General features: G+C 50.4%; 1 protein-coding gene and 1 pseudogene across 2 annotated transcripts in view; both read left to right on the top strand.

The window, feature by feature from the left end:
- The window catches only part of LOC137314528 (zinc finger protein 585A-like), a 915457-nt pseudogene that overhangs the window by 771459 nt on the left and 124400 nt on the right, over positions 1 to 19598 (top strand).
- Positions 6354 to 19598, top strand: part of LOC137314563 (NACHT, LRR and PYD domains-containing protein 3-like) — a 71708-nt gene continuing 58463 nt past the window's right edge. The window contains exons 1-2 of one of the 2 annotated variants that reach the window (XM_067979880.1): positions 6354 to 6625; positions 14538 to 14704. The gene's annotated coding sequence lies outside the window, so the exon portion shown is untranslated. The remainder of the gene's footprint in view (positions 6626 to 14537; positions 14705 to 19598) is intronic. The other variant, XM_067979875.1, reaches the window with a different exon arrangement.

Raw genomic sequence — 19598 nt, 5'->3', positions numbered from 1 at the left:
CAAGGCTGAGATCGATAGAGTTTTGGATTCTAAGGGATTCAAGGGAAATGGGGATCGGGCAGGAAAGTGAATTTGCCATCGATGATCAGCCAGGATCTTATTGAATTCCGGAACTGACTGGAGTGACCGCCCTGCGCCTGCATCAATTCTTATGTTCTTACGTGGATACCCAGGGGATGGACCGGGCTGTGAGACCGGGCGGGAGAGCGGGCGGGAAGAGCGGAAGTGCGGCTCCTCACTGACTGAGGCCCGGGGTTCAGGGAGAAGGAGATTTCTCGGAGCTGCTCCCTCCATACCCAGAGCCGCCAACACGTTCCCGGGCCCAGAGAGAGGGAGAAGGAGATCGCTCACATCCCCCTCGATCACCCGAACTCCCATCCAACTCACTCCACACTCACTCACATCCCCTCCCTCCATCCTAACTCAAATCTCCGTCCCTCCATCCTCATTCACACTACACCCTCCCTCCACACACACTCACACATCCCCATCCGTCCAAACTCATTCACATCCCACTCCCTCCAATTTCATTCAAATCCCCGTCCCTCAAACGCACACTCACATCCCTCTCCCGCCTCGTTCACTCACATCCCCCTCCCTCCACACTCACTCACACCCCCATCCTCCACCCTCACTCACATCCCATCCCTCTTCCCTCATTGACACATCACCATCCCTCCAGAATCACCCACGTATCCCCATCCCTCCACCATCCCTCACATTCTCCACGCTCCAACCTCACTCACATCCGGCCTTCCACGCTCAATCACATCCACCTCCCTCCAACTGCACTCACATCCCACTCCCTCCACCACCATTCACATATCACTCTCCCTCCACAATTACTCACACATCCCCATCTCTCCACGATCATTCATAACTCCGTCCCTACACCCTCACTCAGATCCCACTTCCTCCGCTCTCATTCACAACCCCCTCCGTCCACCCCCACTCATTTCCCCATCTCTCCACGCTCAGTCATACCCGCATCCCTTCACAAACACTCACATCCCCCTCCCTCCACCCACACTGACACATCTCCCTCGATCCACCCACACGAACACACTCCCTTCCCTCCACGCTCACTCACACACCCCATCCCTCCATCATCACTCACAACTAACTTCCTCCATCCTCACTAACATCCCCCTCACTCCACCCACACTCATAAATCGCCTTCCCTCCACGCTCACTCACACAGCCCCATTCCTTCGCCGTCAATCACAACCAACTCCCTCCATCCTCACTTGCATCCCCCTCGCTCCACCCTCACTCACGTCACCGTCATTCCACACTCATTCACATACCCCTCCCTCCACACGCACTCACATCCCCCTCACTCATATCCCCCTCCTTCCACCCACACATTTCCCTCCTTACAGCCTCACTCGCTGGGGGAGAGTGATGTGTGAGTGAGAGTGGAGGGAGGGGTATGTCCCATTGAAGGTCGAGGGAGTGAGGTGAGTGTGAGGGTGGAGGGAGTGGGATGTGTAAGTGAGAGGGAATGGAGGGGGATACTAGTGAGATTGAAGGGAGGGGATCAGAGTGAAGGTGGAGGCAGGGGGATGTGAATGAGGGTGGAGGGTGGGGGTGTGTGAATGAGGATGGAGGGGATGTGTGAGTGAGGGTGGAGGCAGGGGGATGTTGAGTGAGGATGGAGGGTGGGAGGTAATATGTCTGAAAGGGCTGAAGGGGGGATATTTGTGTGAGGGTGGAGGGAGGGCGATATGTCGGTATGGGCTGAGGGAGTGTGATGAGAGTGTGGGTGGAGAGAGGGGAATGTTTTAGAGAGGGTGGAGGGAGGGCGATATGTCGGTAAGGGCTGAGGGAGAGTGATGTGAGTGAGGGTGGAGAGAGGGGGATGTGAATGAGGGTGGATGGAGGGGGATGTGTGAGTGAGGGTGGAGGGAGGGGGATGTGAATGAGGGTGGAGGGAGGCGAATGTGTTGGAGAAGTTGGAGGGAGCGGTTTGTTTGAGTTACGGTGGAGGGAGTGGTATGTGTTCGTGAGGATGGAAGGAGTGGGATATGTGAGTGCAGGTGAAGGGAGGTGGATGGGAGTGAGGGTGGAGGGAGGGGGATGTTTTAGTGAGGATGGAGGGAGTGGGATATGTGAGTGAAGGTGAAGGGAGGTGGATGTGAGTAAGGGGGAGGAACGGGGATTTGTGAGTGAGCGTGGAGGGTGGGGGTTGTGTGAGTGACTCTGAAAGGAGGGGGATGTGTGAGTTTGGGTGGAGGGAGGGTGATGTGAATGAGCATGGATGGAGCAGGATGTTTGAGTGACAGAGGAGGGAGAGGGATATGTGAATGATGGTGGAGGGAGTGGGATGTGTGAGTAACGGTGGAGTGTGACACATGTGATTGAGTGTGGAAGGAGGGTAATGTGATTGTGCGTGGGGGGACGGGGATGTGCGTGCATGTGGAGGTAAGGGATGTGAGTGTGGGTGGAGGGAGGGGGATTTGAGTAAAATTGGTGGGAGTGGGATGTGAATGAGGTTGGACGGATGTGGATGTGTGAGTGAGTGTGGAGGGAGGGTTATGTGTGACTGAGGATGGAGGGCCGGGGATTTGAGTGAGGATGGAGGGCCGGGGATTTGAGTGAGGGTGGAGGAAGGGGATGTGATTGAGCATGGAGGGCGGGATGTGAGTGAGGATGATGGGAGTAGGATGTAACTGAGTGCTGGTGGAAGGAGGGTGATGTATGAGTGAAGGTGGAGGGAATGGGATGTTTCTGTGATGGAGGGGGGAGGTGAAGTATGAGTGAGGGTGGTGGGAGTGGGCTGTTTGAGTGATGGTGGAGGGAGTTGGATGTGTGAGTGAGTGTGGAGGAAGGGGGATGTGATTGAGGGCGGAAGGACGGTGATGCGTGAGTGAGGGTGGAGGAAGGGAGATGTGTGAGTGAAGGTGGAGTGAGAGGGATATGGGTGAAGGTGGAGGGAGGGGGATTTGTGAGTGACGTGGGAGTGAGGGGGATGTGCGAGTGAGGATGGAAGGAGGGAGATGTGATTGCGGATTGGAGGGAGGGCGATTTCAGTGAGGCCAGTGGGAGTGGGAAATGTGAGTGACGGTGGAGGGAGGTGGATATGTGATCGAGTTGGAATGCGGGGTATGTGTGAGTGAGGTTGGAGGGAGGGGGATGCGTGAGTGAGGTGTAGGGAGGTAGTTGTGTGAATGAGGGTAGTTGTAGGGTAATGGGATTGATGCTGTTAGGAGGGGGATGTGATTGAGTGTGTTGGGTGTGGCATACGAGTGAGGGTGGAGTGTGGTGGATGTGAATGAGGGTGAAGATATTGGGATGTGTGAGTGAGGGTGGAGGGAGGTGGATATGTGAGTGAGGTCGTAGGGAGGGGACTGTGTGAGTGAGTGTGGAGGGAGAGGAATGTGAGTGATGGTGGAGGGTGGGGGATGTGAATGAGGATGAAGGGTGTGGGATGTGCGAGTGAGGGTGGAGGGAGGTGGACATGTGATTGAGGGTGGAAGGAGTGGTACGTGATTGAGTGTGAAGGAAGTGGGATGTGTGAGAGACGGTGAAGCGAATGGGATGTGTGTGACGGTGGAGGGAGGGGGATGTGTTATTGAGGGGGAGGAAGGTGTATGCGAGTGAGGGAGTTGTGAGTGTGGAGTGACGGTGATGTGATGAGGGTGAAGAGAGGGGCTGCGAGTGAGAGGGGCGGACGTGTGAGTTAGTGTGAAGGGAAGGGGATGTGAGTGTGTGTGAAGGGATGCGGGTGTGACTGAGCGTGGAGAGAGGGGGAAATGAGTGTGGGTGGAGGGAGAGAGTTGTGAATGATGGTGGAGAGTTTGGGATATGTGAGTGATTGCGGAGGAAGCGTGATGTATGAATGAGGGTGCAGGGAGTGGGATGTGAGTGAGGGTGGAGGGCGAGATATGAGTGTGGTTGGAGGGAGGGGTATGTGAGTGAGAGTCGAGGTAATGGGATGTGAATGAGTGTTGAGGGAGGGGATTGTGAGTGATGATGGAGGGATGGGGATGCGTGGTGATGTGTGAATGAGGGAAGAGGGAGCAGGATGTGAGTGAGTGTGGAGGGAGGGGTATTTGGGTGAAATTAGAGGGTTTGGGATGGGAGTGAGTGTGGAGGGAGGGTGTTGTGGGTGGACGTGGAAGGAGGTGGATGTGATTGTGGGTGGAGGGAGGGGGATGTGATTGTGGGTGGAGGGAGGGGGTGTGAGTATGTGTGGATGTTGGGGGATGTGAGTGAGTGTGGAGGGAGGGGAATGAGAGCAAACTTGGAGGGAGGGGATGTGAGTGTGGGTGGAGGGAGGGGGTGTGAGTGAGGGTGGAGGGTTGGGGATGTGAGTGTGGGTGAAGGGAGGGGGATTTGAGTGAAATTGAATGGAGTGGGATGTGACCGAGGTTGGACGAATGGGGATGTGTGAGTGACTGTGGAGGGAGGGGGATGTGTGAATGGGGGTGGACGGCAGGGGATTTGAGTGAGGGTGAAGGGAGGGGATGTGAGTGAGCGTGCAGAGCGGGATGTGAGTTAGGATGGAGAGAGTCGGATGTGATTGAGGGTGGAGGGAGGGGATGTGAGTGAGGATGGAAGGAGTCGAATATGAGTGAGTGTGGAGGGAGTGAGCTGGAAGTTAGGGTGGAGTGAGGGGTGTGTGATCGATCGCCTTCTCCCTCTCTCTGGGCCCGGGAACGTGTTGGCGGCTCTCGGTATTGAGGGAACAGCTCAGAGAAATCTCGTCCTCCCTGAACCCCGGGCCTCAGTCAGTGAAGAGATGCACTCCCGCTCTCCCCGCCCGTTCTCACTGCCTGCTCCATTCCCATGGATGCAGGACAAGAACATAAGAATTGGTGCGGGAGTAGGCCATATGGCCTCTTCAGTGAGCTCCCAAATTCAATAAGACCATGGCTGATTTTCGACTTCAAATCAACTTTCCTGCCCGATCTCCATTTCCCTATATTCCCTAAGAGTCCAAAACTCTATCGATCTCAGCCATGAATATTTTCAACGGTTCAACACCCACAGCCCTCTGGGGGAGAGAATTACACAGATTCACAATACTCTGAGTGAGGAAATTTCTCCTCATCTCAGTCCGAAACTAAAATGTCCGACGCCATATCCTGAGACGATGCCTCCTTGCTCGAGGCAATCCAGCCAGGGGAAACAACCTCTCAGCATCTACCCTGTCAAGTCCCTCAGAATCGTATTGCTCTCAATCTTCTAAACTCTCATTCTTCTCAACTCCAGAGCAAAAAGGCCCATTCTACTTAATCTCTCCTCATAGGACAACGCCTTCATCTCAGGAATCAATCTAGTGAACCTTTGTTGCACCGCCTGTAGGGCAAGTCCACCCTTTCTTAGATAAGGAGACCAAAATTGTACACATTACTCCAGGTGAGGTCACACCAAAGTCCAGTACAATTGTCGGAAAACTTATTTAATCTTATACTCCAACCCCCATGCAATAAAGGCCATCATGCTATTTGCCTTCATAATTGTTTGCTGCACCTGCATGTTAACTTTCTGTGCTTCTTGTACGAGGACACCCAGAAATCTCTGAACACCAAAATTTTATTGTTTCTCACCATTTAAAATATATTCTGTTTTTCTATTCTTCCCACAAAAGTGAATAACCTCACATTTCCCCACATTATACTCCATCTGCCATATTCTTGCCCACTCACTGAACCTGTCGATATCCCTTTTCAGACTCTTTATGTCCTCCTCACAGCCTACTTTCCCACCTAGCTTTGTATCGTCAGCAAACTTGGATACCTAACACTCAGTGCTTTCATTTAAGTCATTAACATATAGTGTAAATAGCTGAGGCCCCAGCACTGATCCATGTGGCACTCCACGAGGTACAGCCTGCCAACCTGAAAAAGACCCGTTTATCCCGACTCTCCGTTTCTGTCCGTTTACCAATGCTCCATCCTCAATATTACCCCCAACCCAATGAGCCCTTACCTTGCATAACACACTTTTGTGTGGCAACTTATTGAATGCCGTTTGAAAATTTAAAAATACAATATCCACTGGTTCCCCTTTATCGACCCTGCTCGTGACATCCTCAAAAAACTCCAATAGAAATTCACCGAGGCGAGTGATTCCGCCCTTTCTATTATTTTTTATTCGTTCATGGGATGCCGTCATCGCTGGCGAGGCCGGCATTTATTGCCCAGCCCTAATTGCCCTTGAGAAGGTGGTGGTGAGCCGCCTTCTTCAACCGCTGCAGTCAGTGTGGTGAAGGTTCTCCCACAGTGCTGTGAGGAAGGGAGGTTCTATTCTATTGGTTCATAACAAGCGGGCGTGGGGCTGTGTGTGGGACCAGGCCCTGATTGGCGGGTGGGCTATCAATCACTTGTTTTGAACCAATGGAAGGGGCGGACTCAATGAGCGGCAATCATTTCTGCAGCGAGTGAAAGTGTCGATTCGATTCTCCTTCACACCGTCAATATTGGTCTCATTTTCTGCCCTGCCATAATTCGATCTCCCGGTGAATGACGGAGTAATTGGGAAAAGCCCACAGCTGGAATTAAACAGGGATTGTAGACTGAGGAACAACAGCAGGGGAATCAGCACAGGATTGTGAGATCAGCAACCAGAGAGAATCCTTCCGATTCAAAGAGCTTCCATCGATCGACTGGGGAGAAAGGTAAGAGAAAGTCCCATTTACTCAGATAAACACTGGTCCTGTGGACAGTCCACAAAGGTTACAAGCTAATGGGGAAATGGTGAGAATGAGACTGGGAGAGCCTGATCACAGAGTACAATTATCCAGCATGAGGCCGTGCAATGAAACGTGAAGTGAGATCAGTTTCTGTCTCAAAGCACACAGTCACAAATGAATCTTGTGTGTGTTTTAGAGTGAAGGGGTTTGATCTAAGAGGTGACTCCAGTCTGAGGCAGTGCCGAGCAGATATACAATGTCTCCCCGCCCCCAGCACCAACTGTGAATGAACCCACCTTTATGGTCCCCATAATATCAATATTACACTGTATTAATGTAGTACCTGTCAGTGTTACCGAATTCAAATATATTTCATATCCAACTATCAAAATCAATCATCTTACAATTCTGAACTGGATACTGGATTTAACTTAATGTTATTTCCCATCAGTAAATCTATTTCTGGATTTTAGAATTGCAGTTGAATTAAATGATAATTTAAATATAAACTGGTGATAAAATGATACGTAAATCGTATTCTAATAATGATTTAAGCAGAAAATATAATCACTGTCTTTCAGCCCTTTTAAACACGAACTGGAGTTTCCAGAAATGTTGTTTATCCAAACTTTGTAACATTCCAGATGTATAAAGAATGTGACGATCAGATGTTTTGCCATCGAATTCAGTATTGTGGCAGTAATTTAAATGGCCACTGCTAACGGTTACATGTTTAGATGGTTTATGACAATCTGATTTTCAGAGCAGATGGGGTCTGTTTTTAATAATGTGACTGTTTGATCCATATCCTTCTGTAGATGCGGTGCTGCTTAATGTTCTGTCGAGCTCGAACTGACGGTACATTCAGTAAATTCCCAGTATCAGGTCTCGTGGTGTAAAAAAATCTTTATTGGAATGGCAGCTTCGTGGTTAGAAAAAGTGTCTGAATGTTTAGGGTTAATCTTCATCTTAACTAAACTCTAAACACGATGGTGGTTTTTGTCATTTCCGTTTCAGTTATTTTCCATGAGTGATTTCCTCTACTGCCATGGTAACAATCTGTCAGATCTCAGTACAAGAGGTGTTGGTTCCAATTTATGTCCGAAAGACCATGAAACATTCAGTGTAAACTCTTCTCTATATATTCAGACCATGAAACGGGACACCCAAATTTCTCTGAACACCAACGTTCAATAGTTTCTTACGATTTAAAAAATATCCTGTTTTTCTATTCATCCGACCAAAGTGAATAACCTCACATTTCTCCATCTGCCACCTTCTTGCCCACTCACTCAACCTGTCTATATCTCTTTGCAGACTCTTTGTGTCCTCCTCACAGCTTACTTTCCCACCTACCTTTCTATCGTCAGCAAACTTGGAGACATTACACTCGGCCCCTTCATCTAAGTCATAGAATCGTTGCAACACAGAGGGAGGCCATTCGACCCGTCGACCATGCGCCGAATCTATGCAAGAGCAATCCAGCTAGTCCCACTCCCCTGCCCTATCCCCGTAGCCCTGCAATTTTTGTTCCCTTCAAGTATTTATCCAATTCCCTTTTAAAGGCCATGATTGAACCGGGGCGGGCCCAGAGAGAGAAGTATGAGTGAGAGTGGAGGGTGGAGGATGTGAGCGATGGTGAAGGGAGGGGGGTGTAAGTGACTGTGGTGGGAGGACGATGTGAATGATGATGGAGGGAGTGGGATATGTGAGAGAGGGTAGAGGGAGTGGGATGTGTGAGTGACGGTGGAAGGAGGGGGATTTATGAGAGAGGGTGGAGGCAGGGAAATGTGTGAATGAGGATGAAGGGAGGTGGATGCGTGATTGAGGGTGGGGGTTGGGGGATGTGAATGAGGGTGGAGGTATGGCGATGGGAGTGAGGGTGGAGTGAGAGGATGTTTGAGTGAGGGTGGTGGGAGAGGGTATGAGTGAGGGTAGAAGGGTGGATGTGTGTGAGGCTGGATGGAAGGGGTTGTGAGTGAGTTTGGAGGGAGGGGATGTGAGTGAGTGTATTGCGAAGAGGATGTATGACTGATGGTGGAGTGTGGGGGATGTGTAAGTGAGGGTGGAGTGTGGGGTATGAGTGTTCGAGGGTGAAGGGAGGGGGATGTGAGTGACAGTGGAGGCAGGGTGATGTGTGAGTGACGGTGGAGCGAGATGAAAGTGTGAGTGGGGGTGGTGTGAGGGGTATGTTTGAGTGAATGTGGAGTGAGGGTGATGTGTGAGTGAAGGTGGAGGGATGGTGATGTGAGTGAGGATAGAGGTAGGGCGATGTAAGTGAGGTTGGGGGTGTGGGTTTTGAGTGAGGGTGGAGGGAGGAGGATGTTTGAATGAGGGTGAATGGAGAGGAATGTGAATGAGGGTGGACGGAGTGGGGTGTGTGAGTGACGGTGGAGGTAGAGGGATGTGAATGAGAGTGGAGGGAGGGCCATGTGAGTGAGGGTGGAGGAAGGGACGTGTGAGTGAGGGTGCAGGGTGGTGGATGCGTTATTGTGGGTGGAGGGAAGAGGATGTGAATTAGGGTAGAGGAATTGTGATGTGTGAATGATAGTGGAGAGAGGGGGCTGTCTGAGTGAGGGTGGAGTGATGTGGATGTATGAGTGAGAGTGGAGGAAGGGGGATGTGAGTGAGGGTCGACGACGTGGGATGTGTGATTGAGGTTAGAGGGATGATGAGTGAGTGAACATGGATATAGAGGGATGTGAATGAGGGTGGAGGGAGGGGATGTGAGTGAGTATGGAGGGAAGGGGTTGTGCGTGAGGGGGAGGGAGTGGGATGTGTGATTGAGGATGGTGGGAGGGGGATGTGTGAGTGACAGTGGAAGGAGATGGATGTGTGAGTGATGGTGGAGGGTGGGCCGTGTATGAGTGAGGGTGAGGTGACGGGATGCGATTGCGGGCGGAGGCAGAGGATGTGTGAGTGAGTTTGGAGGGAGGTGGATGTGTGATTGACTCAGGATGGATGAGTGGTGGGAGGAGGATTTGTGAGTGAGGATGGAGGGAGGGTTAGGAGTGAATGATGGTAGAGAAAGGAGGATGTGTGAGTGAGGGTGGAGGGCGGGGAATGAGTGAATAAGGTTGGAGGAATGGTGTGTGTTTGAGTGTGCAGTTAGTGGGATGATTGTATAAGGGTGGAGGGATGGGATTTATGAGTGAGGGTGGATGGGGATGTGTCAGTGAGGGTGGATGGAGGGCGATGTGAGCGAGGTTGGTGGTAGGTCAACGGGAGTGAGGTTGGAGGGCGGCGATGTGAGTGAGGGTGGATGGTGGGGTCTGACTGAGGGTGGGATGTTTCAGTTAGGGAGGAGGGCAGAGAATGTGAATGAGGATGGAGGGTGTGGGGTGTGTGAATTAGGGTGGAGGGAGTTTGATGTGTGAGTGAGCGTGGAGTGAGGGGGATGTGTGAGTGAGGGTGGAAGGAGAGGGATGTGTGAGTTAGGGTGGAGGGAGTGGAATGTGAATGACTGTGAGGGGATATGAGTGAGTGTGGAGGGAGGGGATGTGTGAGTGAGGTTGGAGAGAGGATGACGTGAGTGAGGGTGGAGCGAGGTGAATATGTGATTGATGGAGGAGGGACGGGGAAGTATATGTGAGGGTAGAGGGAGGTGGATGTGGGTGAGGGTGGGCGGTGTGAGTTAGAGTGGAGGGAGGAGTATGTGAATAAGGGTGGACGGAGTCGGATATGTGAATTAGGGTGGAGGGAGGAGTATGTGAATAAGAGTGGACAGAGTGGGATATGTGAGTTAGGGTGGAGGGAGGAGTATGAATAAGGGTGGAGGGAGTGGGATGTGTGAGTTAGGGTGGAGGGAGGAGTATGTGAATAAGGGTGGACGGAGTGGGATGTGTGAATTAGGGTGGAGGGAGGAGTATGTGAATAAGAGTGGACAGAGTGTGATGTGTGAGTCAGGGTGGAGGGATGAGTATGTGAATAAGAGTGGACAGAGTGGGATGTGTGAATTAGGGTGGAGGGAGGAGTATGAATAAGAGTGGACAGAGTGTGATGTGTGAATTAGGGTGGAGGGAGGAGTATGTGAATAAGAGTGGACAAAGTGTGATGTGTGAGTCAGGGTGGAGGGAGGAGTATGTGAATAAGAGTGGACAGAGTGTGATGTGTGAGTTAGGGTGGAGGGAGGAGTATGTGAATAAGAGTGGACAGAGTGTGATGTGTGAGTTAGGGTGGAGGGAGGAGTATGTGAATAAGAGTGGACAGAGTGTGATGTGTGAGTTAGGGTGGAGGGAGGAGTATGTGAATAAGAGTGGACAAAGTGTGATGTATGAGTCAGGGTGGAGGGAGGAGTATGTGAATAAGAGTGGACAGAGTGTGATGTGTGAGTCAGGGTGGAGGGAGGAGTATGTGAATAAGAGTGGACAAAGTGTGATGTGTGAGTCAGGGTGGAGGGAGGAGTATGTGAATAAGAGTGGACAGAGTGTGATGTGTGAGTCAGGGTGGAGGGAGGAGTATGTGAATAAGAGTGGACAGAGTGTGATGTGTGAGTTAGGGTGGAGGGAGGAGTATGTGAATAAGAGTGGACAGAGTGGGATGTATGAGTCAGGGTGGAGGGAGGAGTATGTGAATAAGAGTGGACAGAGTGTGATGTGTGAGTTAGGGTGGAGGGAGGAGTATGTGAATAAGAGTGGACAGAGTGTGATGTGTGAGTTAGGGTGGAGGGAGGAGTATGTGAATAAGAGTGGACAGAGTGTGATGTGTGAGTTAGGGTGGAGGGAGGAGTATGTGAATAAGAGTGGACAGAGTGTGATGTATGAGTCAGGGTGGAGGGAGGAGTATGTGAATAAGGGTGGACAGAGTGGGATGTGTGAGTTACAGTGAAGGGAGGGGAATGTGTGAGTGAGCGTGGAGTGACGGTGATGTCTGAGTGAGTGTGGAGGGAGGGGGATGTGTGAGTGAGGGTAGTGGGAGTGGTTATATGAGTTAGGATGGAGGCATGGAGATGTGAATGAGGGTGGAGGGAGGTGGATATGTGAGTGAGTGTTGTGGAAGGGGGTTGTGTGTGGGGGGTGGCGTAGGGAGGGAAATGTGTGAGTGCCTGTTAAGTGAGGGGGAAATGTGAGTCAGGGTGGAGGGAGGGGGATGTTCATGAGGGTGCAGTAACGGTGATGTGAGTGAGAAGGGAGGGAAGGGAATGTGAGTGAGGGTGGAGACAGGAGGATGTATGATTGAGCGTGGAGGGAGGGGAATATGAGTGAGGGTAGAGGGAGGTGAATTTGAGTGAGAAGGGAAGGAGGCGGATGTGAATGAGGTTGATAGGAACGATGTGAGTGAGTGTAGATGGAGGAGTTTGTATGTGATGGTGGTAGCACGGGGTTGTGAGTGAGGCTGGAGGGAGGCGGAAGTGTGAGTGAGAGTGGAGGGAGGGGATTGTGAGTAAGGTTGATGGGACCAATGTGAATGAGGCTGGAAGGAAGTGGATGTGTGAGTGTGAGTGGAGGGAGGGGATTGTGTGTTATGGTGGAGGGAGGGGGATGTGTGAGTGAGAGTGGAGGGAGGGTGTTATGAGTCAGGGTGGAGGGAGCAGGATGTGTGTGAGGGTGGAGGGAGTCGTATGTGAGTGAGGCTGGACGGAAGTGGATGTGAGTGAGAGTGGGGTGAGGGGGATGTGAAAGAGGATGGAGGGATAGGGATATGAATGCGTGTTGAGGGAGGGTGATCTGAGTAAGAGTGGAGAGAGGGGCATGTGCTTGAGGGTGGAGTGAGGGGGATGTGTGTGAGGGTGGATGGAAGTGGATGTGAGTGAGTGTGGAAGGAGTGGGATGTGAATGAGTGTTGTGGGAGGGTGAGGTGAGTGAGAGTGGAGGGAGGAGATGTGAAACAGGGTGGAGGGATGGGGATGTGGTTCAGGGTGAGGGTGCAGGGAGGGGGATGTGTGCGAGGGTGGAGGGAGGGGATGTGTGTGAGGGTGGAGGGAGGTGGTGTGTGTGAGTGTGGAGGGAGGGGGATGTGTGTGAGGGTGGAGGGTGGAGGATGTGAGAGACGGTGGAGGGATAGGGATGTGGGTGACTGTGGAGGGAGAGGCACGTGAATGAGGGTGCACGGAGGGTCATGTGAGTGACTGTGTTGTCCCTCTCTCTGGGCCCGGGAACGTGTGGCAGCTCCAGGGAGTGTGCTTGTGGCTCAGATAAATCTCCCCCTCCCTGAACCCCGGGCTTCAGTCAGTGAGGAGCTGCACTCCCGCACTCTCCGCCCGGTCTCACTGCCTGGTATCACCGCCTGGTCCATCCCCTGGGTCACCTCATAAGAACATACAAAATAGGAGCAGGGCTGGGCCATCCGGCCCCTCGATCCTGCTCCGCCATTCAATAAGATCATGGCTGATCTTCAACCTCAACTCCAGTTTCCCGTCTGATCCCCATATCCCTTGAGTCAATTACAGTCCAAAAATCTCTCAATCTCAGCCTTGAATATACTCAACGATTGACCATCCACAGCCCCCCGGGGAAAAAGAAATCCAAAGGTTCACAACCCTCTGAATGAAGAAATTTCTCCTCATCTTATTCCTAAAAGTCTGACCCCGTATCCTGAGACTATGCCCCCTTGTTCTAGACTATCCAGCTAGGGGAAACAACCTCTCAGCATCGACCCTGTCAAAACCCCTCAGAATCTTATATGATTCAATAATATCACCTCTCATTCTTCTAAACTCCAGAGAGTATCGGCCCATTCTACTCAATCTCTCCTCATAGGACAACCCTCTCATCCCAGGAATCAATCCAGTGAACCCATCTTGCACTGCCTGTAAGACAAGTATATCCTTCCATAGATAAAGAGACCAAAAGTGTACACAGTACTCCAGGTGAGGTCTCATCAAAGCCCTATACAATTCTCGGAAGAATTCCTTACTCTTGAACTCCAACCCCCTTGCAATAAAGGCCAAAATGCTATTTGCCTTCATGATTGTTTGCTGTACCTGCATGTTAACTTTCTTTGTTTCTTGTACGAGGACACCTCTGAACGATAAAATGTAACAGTTTATCACCATTTAAAAAATATTCTGTTTTTCTTTGCTTCGGACAAAAGTGAATAACCTCACATTTCCCCACATTATACTCTATCTGCCATATTTTTGCCCACTCACTGAAGCTGTCTATATCCCTTTGCAGACTCTTTGTGTCATCCTCATTGCTTACTTTCCCACCTAGCTTTGTATCGTCAGCAAACTTGGATACACAGCACTCGGTGCCTTCATCTAAGTCATTAATATAGATTGTAAATAGCTGAGGCCCCAGCACTGATCATTGTGGCACTCCACTGGTTACAGCCTGCCAACCTGAAAATGACTCGTATATCCCGACTCTCTGTTTTCTGTTCGTGAACCAATTCTCAATCCTCAATATTAGCCCAACCCAATGAGCCCTTCTCTTGTGTAACAAACTATTGTGTGGCAATTTATTGACTGCCTTTTGAAAATCGAAATAAGCAACATCCGCTAGTTCCCCTTTATCTACCCTGCTCGTGACATCCTCAAAAAACTCCTACAGAGATTCGCATAGGCGAGTGACTTCCGCCCGTTCTATTATTTTTTTATTCGTTCATGGGATGTGGGCATCGCTGGCGAGGCCAGCATTTATTGCCCAGCCCTAATTGCCCTTGAGAAGGTGGTGGTGAGCCGCCTTCTTCAACCGCTGCAGTCTGTGTGGTGAAGGTTCTCCCACAGTGCTGATCGGAAGGGAGGTTCTATTCTATTGGTTCATAACAAGCGGGCGTGGGGCTGTGTGTGGGACCAGGCACTGATTGGCGGGTGGGGTTATCAATCACTTGTTTTGAACCAATGGAAGTGGCGGACTCAATGAGCGGCATTCATTTCTGCAGCGAGGGAAAGTGCAGATTAGATTCTCCTTCACACCGTCAGGATTGGTCTCATTTTCTGCCCTGCCATTATTAGATCTCCCGGTGAATGACGAAGTGATTGAGAAAAGTCCACAGCTGGAAGTAAACAGGGATTGTAGACTGAGGAACAACAGCAGGTGAATCAGCACAGGATTGTGAGAGCAGCAACCAGAGAGAACCCTTCCGATTCAAAGAGCTTCCGCAGATCGACTGGGGAGAAAGGTAAGAGAAAGTGTCTTTTCCTCAAATGAACACTGGTCCTGTAGACAGTCCACAAAGGTTACAAGGTAAAGGGGGAAATGGTGAGAATGAGACTGGGAGAGTCTAATCACCGAGTACAATTATCCAGCATGAGGCAGTGCAATGAAATGTGAAGTGAGATCAGTTTCTGTCTCAAATCACACAGTCACAAATGAATCTTGTGTGTGTTTTAGAGTGAAGGGGTTTGATCGAAGAGATGACTCCAGTCTGATGCGGAGCCCATCAGGTTTAAAGTGTCTCCCCGCCCCCAGCACCAACTTGGAAAGAACCCACCTTTCTTGTCTCCATAATATCGATATTATACTGTGTTTTAATGTAATGCCAGACAGTATTACTGAATTCAAATATATTTCATATCCATCAAAATCAACCATCTTACAATTCTGAACTGGATACTGGGTTTAACTTAATATTATTTCCCATCAGTAAATCTATTTCTGGATTTCACACTTGCAGTTGAATTAAATGATTATCATTTAAATATAAACTGGTGATAAAATGATACGCAAATCTTATTTAATGGATTGTAAAAATTCTTCCAATTGATTATTTTGTGTGTTGTCAGAATAATGTTCTGGGTGATCACCTGATTCAGCCTCTGCCGAGGGTTCTTTTTAATAAACTGAGAGCGATGTTTGTCCCCATACAATCCAGATTCATGTCCTTGCTCTTTGATTCGATCGAAGTGTTCAAAATAATGGCGATTTAGATAAAGTAAATAAAGAGAAACTGTTCCCATTGGCGGAAGGGTCAAGAACCAGAGGACACACATTTCAGGTGCTTGGCGAAAGAACCAAATGCAGTGAGTTTAATGGTCTGGAATGCACTGCCTGACAGGATGGTGGAAGCAGATTCAAAAGCGAATTGGATAAATTGTGCAAGGGAAAATATTTGCAGGTCTACGTGGAAAGAGCGGGGGAATGGGATTAAATGTAATGCTCTGACTAAGAGCCGGCACAGGCTCGATGGCCTGAATGGTCTCCTTCGATGCTGTAATCATTCCGTTATTCTATCCAATTCCTTTTTCAAGTTACTATTGAATCTGCTTCCACCACCCGTTCAGGTAGTCCAGTCCAGATCATAATATCTGGCCACATCAAAATGCAAATCTCTTCATCTCCCCCCGCCTGCTTCTTTTGTCAATTATCTTAAATCTGTGTCCCCTGGTTATCGACACATATTAATCTTAAAAGCCTTTTTCTAACCATCCGTTTATCGATTTATAATTATGTTTAATCTAACTTAACAGGTATAAATAGAGGACCGTGTTTTCAAAATATCAGTGAGAGACAGGCCCTTGAGATTAATGTACAAGTCTGGCGTGTCATGTAACTTTCATATTACAAAGCGATCATAAATAATACCGTTGTTAAGAAATGGCGGGGTGATAATATGTTTTTGAAAAACAAGCATAATTGCAGCGACACAAAGTTCAAAACACTTTTTTTACATTTGGCAGCTGTAAGTTGCCAGCGAGCTCAAGGAACGGAAACGAGATCTGTTGCATTGCCCGTCTCTGCTGACAACGCTTTGTAAACTGGAGAGTGGGGGGAAGGTAGATCTGCTGCATCGCCCCCCTCTGCTGACTGAGGTTTGTAAACTGGAGAATGGGGGGTAAAGTAGATCTGCTGCATCGCCCCCCTCTGCTGACTGAGGTTTGTTTCCTGGAGACTTCGGGGTAAAGTAGATCTGTTGCATCGCCCACCTCTGCTGACTGAGGTTTGTAACCTGGTGACTGGGGGGTAAAGTAGATCTGTTGCATCTCCCCCCTCTGCTGACTGAGGTTTGTAACTTGGAGACTGGGGGGTAAAGTAGATCTGTTGCATCTCCCCCCTCTGCTGACTGAGGTTTGTAACCTGGAGAATGGGGGGTAAAGTAGATCTGTTTCATCGCCCCACTCTGCTGACTGTGGTTTGTAACCTGGTGACTGGGGGGTAAAGTAGATCTGTTTCATCGCCCCACTCTGCTGACTGTGGTTTGTAACCTGGAGACTGGGGGGTAAAGTAGATCTGTTGCATCGCCCCCCTCTGCTGACTGAGGCTTGTAACCTGGAGACTGGGGGGTAAAGTAGATCTGTTGCATCGCCCCCCTCTGCTGACTGCGATTTGTAACCTGGAGACTGGGGGGTAAAGTAGATTTGTTGCATCGCCCCCCTCTGCTGACTGAGGCTTGTAACCTGGAGACTGGGGGGTAAAGTAGATCTGTTGCATCGCCCCCCTCTGCTGACTGCGATTTGTAACCTGGAGACTGGGGGGTAAAGTAGATTTGTTGCATCGCCCCCCTCTGCTGACAGCGATTTGTAACCTGGAGACTGGGGGGTAAAGTAGATTTGTTGCATCGCCCCCCTCTGCTGACTGAGGCTTGAACCAGGAGACTGGGGGGTAAAGTAGAGCTGTTGCATCGCCCTCCTCTGCTGACAGCGGTTTGTAACCTGGAGAATGGGGGGGGGGTAAAGTAGATCTGTTGCATCGCCCCCCTCTGCTGACTGCGATTTGTAACCTGGAGACTGGGGGGTAAAGTAGATCAGTTGCATCTCCCCCCTCTGCTGACTGCGGTTTGTAACCTGGAGACTGGGAGTTTAAGTAGATCAGTTGCATCGCCCCCCTCTGCTGACAGGTTTGTAACCGGGAGACTGGGGGGTAAAGTAGATCTGTTGCATCTCGCCCCTCTGCTGACTGAGGTTTGTAACTTGGAGACTGGGGGGTAAAGTAGATCTGTTTCATCGCCCCACTCTGCTGACTGTGGTTTGTAACCTGGAGACTGGGGGGTAAAGTAGATCTGTTGCATCGCCCCCCTCTGCTGACTGAGGCTTGTAACCTGGAGATTGGGGGGTAAAGTAGATCTGCTGCATCGCCCCCCTCTGCTGACTGAGGTTTGTAACCTGGAGACTGGGGGGTAAAGTAGATCTGTTGCATCGCCCCCCTCTGCTGACAACGGTTTGTATCCTGGAGACTGGGGGGTAAAGTAGATCTGTTGCATCGCCCATCTCTGCTGACTGAGGTTTGTAACCTGGTGACTGGGGGGTAAAGTAGATCTGTTGCATCTCCCCCCTCTGCTGACTGAGGTTTGTAACTTGGAGACTGGGGGGTAAAGTAGATCTGTTTCATCGCCCCACTCTGCTGACTGTGCTTTGTAACCTGGAGACTGGGGGGTAAAGTAGTTCTGTTGCATCGCCCCCCTCTGCTGACTGAGGCTTGTAACCTGGAGATTGGGGGGTAAAGTAGATCTGTTGCATCGCCCCCCTCTGCTGACTGCGGTTTGTAACCTGGAGACTGGGGGGTAAAGTAGATCTGTTGCATCGCCCTCCTCTGCTGACTGAGGTTTGTAACCTGTAGAATGGGGGGGGGGGTAAAGTAGATCTGTTGCATCGCCCCCCTCTGCTGACTGCGATTTGTAACCTGGAGACTGGGGGGTAAAGTAGATCTGTTGCATCGCCCCCCTCTGCTGACTGCGATTTGTAACCTGGAGACTGGGGGGTAAAGTAGATCTGTTGCATCTCCCCCCTCTGCTGACTGCGGTTTGTAACCTGGAGACTGGGAGATTAAGTAGATCAGTTGCATCACCCCCCTCTGCTGACTGAGGTTTGTAACCTGGAGACTGGGGGGTAAAGTAGATCTGTTGCATCTCCCCCCTCTGCTGACTGAGGTTTGTAACCTGGTGACTGGGGGGTAAAGTAGATCTGTTTCATCGCCCCACTCTGCTGACTGTGGTTTGTAACCTGGAGACTGGGGGGTAAAGTAGATCTGTTGCATCGCCCTCCTCTGCTGACTGAGGTTTGTAACCTGGAGACTGGGGGGTAAAGTAGATCTGTTGCATCGCCCCCCTCTGCTGACTGAGGTTTGTAACCTGGAGACTGGGAGGTAAAGTAGATCTGTTGCATCGCCCCATTCTGCTGACTGTGGTTTGTAACCTGGAGACTGGGGGGTAAAGTAGATCTGTTGCATCGCCCCATTCTGCTGACTGAGGTTTGTAACCTGGAGACTGGGGGTTAAAGTAGATTTGTTGCATCGCCCCCCTCTGCTGACTGAGGCTTGAACCTGGAGACTGGGGGGTAAAGTAGATCAGTTGCATCGCCCCCCTCTGCTGACTGTGGTTTGTAACCTGGAGACTGGGGGTTAAAGTCGATCTGTTGCATCGCCCCCCTCTGCTGAATGAGTCGATATGAGGAAGAGGTTTCTGATACTTTGCCCCGAGACGCCACTTGCAGTGTCTGATCCAACCAGTGATATGGACACGTGTCTTCTGGGAATTTAACTTGTTCAGTCCCAGTCTGTGTCGGGTTTTAGAAGTTGTTGATGGTTCAAGGTTGGGTTTCATCATCCTGCCGCTTGTCCCCTGCACACAAAATACACACAGATACTCAGTCACTCACTGATATACAGAGGCATCCTCTCTCTCACACACGTTCACTCAGAGTCACTCACTGATATACAGAGGCATCGTCTCTCTCACACACGTTCACTCAGAGTCACTCACTGATATACAGAGGCATCCTCTCTCACACACTCACTCCGAGTCACTCACTGATATACAGAGGCATCCTCTCTCTCACACACACTCACTCATTCACTGATATACAGAGGCACCCTCGCTCACACTCACTCATTCACTGATAGACAGAGGCATCCTCTCTCTCACTCTCACTCACTGATATACGCACACATCCTTTCTCACTGTGTCTCTCACACGGTACCCTGCCATTGTGTGGTGACCCAGTGCCTTCCCCAAAGTGTTTGATACTGTATCATTACCCGTGTGTTTCACTCCAAACCCAATGACATTATATAGGAACAGGAGGAGGCCGTTCAGCCACTCGAGCCTTTTACACTGGAATTGGGGGACGCCGTTCAGCCCC

Source organism: Heptranchias perlo, unplaced genomic scaffold (assembly GCF_035084215.1).
Source record: "Heptranchias perlo isolate sHepPer1 unplaced genomic scaffold, sHepPer1.hap1 HAP1_SCAFFOLD_52, whole genome shotgun sequence".
In the NCBI taxonomy this organism is placed as follows: Eukaryota; Metazoa; Chordata; class Chondrichthyes; order Hexanchiformes; family Hexanchidae; genus Heptranchias; species Heptranchias perlo.
The sequence above is the reverse complement of the archived record's forward strand: the minus strand, read 5'-3'. Positions and strand labels throughout refer to the sequence as shown.